General features: G+C 46.9%; 1 pseudogene; it reads right to left on the reverse strand.

Annotated features, from left to right (window-relative positions):
* Positions 1–655: 655 nt before the first annotated feature.
* LOC138090855 (palmitoyltransferase ZDHHC4-like) lies at positions 656–2,041 on the reverse strand (annotated as a pseudogene).
* Between the last annotated feature and the right edge of the window lie 211 nt (positions 2,042–2,252).

A 2,252-nucleotide genomic window follows, 5' to 3' on the forward strand; every position in this document is an offset into this window, starting at 1 on the left:
GTGAAGGGTCTCCCTGAGCTCCATGCTAAGGTATCTACTAAGAGGCCTGGAGGGCACTTAGGTGTCCCTCTGTCTCTGCTTCAGCTGAGGGGCTCATGTCTGACCCTACAGGTCAGAGGGGAGGCACAGCAGATTCATTTGACTGTTACCTCTCCTGCATTTTCTATTAAGAATTTTGTTTCTTCAGGCTATACCCTGATACAAATGGAAAGGTTTAAACTTAAAAAAAATTTTTTTCATGTCTTCAAATAAGCTTATTTACAAAATAGAAATAGACCCACAGACATAGAAAACAAACTTATGATTACAGAAGGGGAAAGCAGGGGAGGAATAAATTAGGATGAATTGAAATACACACACACACACACACACACACACACACACATATATAAAATAGGTCCAACAAGGTCCTAGTGTTTAGCACAGGGAACTATACTCAATAATTTGTAATAGCCTGTAAGGATTATTATGAAAAAGAATATATATATATATATATATATATAATTTATATATATTGGGTGGCTCACACAGTAAAGAGATCCCCTGGAGAAGGGAATGGCTACCCACTCCAGTATTCTTTTTTTTTTTTAGAAAGTATCCATATGTATAAATAAATGGATACTATATTTAAAAGGCAGCAGCACTCTTCTCATCCCTATTTCTTCTTTCTCTCATAATATGCAGCAGCAGGTAGAAAGATCTCTCGAAGGTTGCCCCAGTGCCCACGGGAGTGGATGTTCTGGTAAGCCTGGGGCTCTGCTGATGGGGGCCTGGCCATGTGGCGGCGGTGCTGGGCCCGGCTCGGTCGCCTTTGTACCGCTTGTTAGTGATCTGGTTGGTGTTGGTCAGGTACAGACAGAAGCACAGGTAGCTCCCCAGGAGGAAGCTCAGCACCACGACAAAGCCCACCAGGAAGAGGATCCTTGGGAAGGTCAGGAACAGGTACTGAATAAGGAAGACAGGGTCAACAACCTACAAGTGTCAGAGGTCATCGATGTAAGTCTCCAGGTACAAGTCTGACATCACCACCAGCTGGACCAGGTGCTCACCACGGCCATGGTGGCGGCCGAGACTGTCAGCGTCAAGAGATAGGAGAGGAAATACCGGGTGTTCCAGGCCCCGATGCAGTTTTCCACTCACACATTGCTGCTGCTAAGTCACTTCAGTCGTGTCCGACTCTGTGCGACCCTATAGACGGCAGCCCACCAGTGATGGTCAAACTGGTGCACACACTGGTTACACACCCGGTGCTTGGACTGCGCTGGTTTCCTTAACTCACAAGTAGGGCACCTCCTGTTCTTTGGGAACATCACTTCATCGGATGCATAAACTTAAAGGAACAGTAATTTGTTTGCTTTTGTTATGGTACCAGGGTTGGTTACACAACTAAGGGCAAAACAAAAACAAAAAACAAGTTTACAATCAGCAGTAGATAAGGCAGAAAAATGTAATACAAAGAGATCTCCAGCTCTTGACAGAGGCTGGATATTTCCCAGGTATATTTGGTATAAACCATCCCTTGCAAGACCGGGCTTCCCTTGTAGCTCAGTCGGTAAAGAATTTGCCTGCAGTGCAGGAGACCCGGGTTCGATCCCTGGGTTGGGAAGATCCCCTGGAGAAGGAAATGGCAACTCACTCCAGGATCCTTGCCTGGAAAATCTCATGGACAGAGGAACCTGGTGGATTGCAGTCCATGGGGTCATAAAGAGTCGGGCACGACTGAGCGACTAACACACACACACATCCTTTGCAAGATGAGATGCAGGATAACGGAGGTGTAGTTTCTTGTATGGAAGAGGTAATGAAGCACTCTCAGCATGGCTCTCTGAAGACATTCAGGAATTACATGTGAAAATATTTGTGCTCCTCAGCTGATTAGGCCTTGCAAGTAATGTGTTTTTGAGCCAATGCAGATCATCACAAAACCAACCAGCACCAAAGCCAGGTAGAGCAAGAAGAGAACCAGAGAGTCCATCCTGGGGATATTTCTTTTGTCTGGATAGCTTTCAGCCAGCAGCTCTGGCATTCCTCCTCCAAACATTCTTGGAGAACTCAAATGGCGTCTCCTCTTGCGCAGTGCTGTGCGCCTGGCACAACAGGTAACACCCAAAGTTTTCCCCTAGGGGGCTGGATCTGGTGCCAGGATCGGTCAACAACCAGCTGCCTCGGGCTGGCATCTCCAGGGCGCGTCCCCAGACCCACTCCAGTATTCTTGCCTGGAGAATTCTATGGACAGAGGAGACTGGTGGGCT

The sequence above is a fragment of the Capricornis sumatraensis genome, chromosome 14 (assembly GCF_032405125.1).
Source record: "Capricornis sumatraensis isolate serow.1 chromosome 14, serow.2, whole genome shotgun sequence".
NCBI classification, from domain to species: domain Eukaryota; kingdom Metazoa; phylum Chordata; class Mammalia; order Artiodactyla; family Bovidae; genus Capricornis; species Capricornis sumatraensis.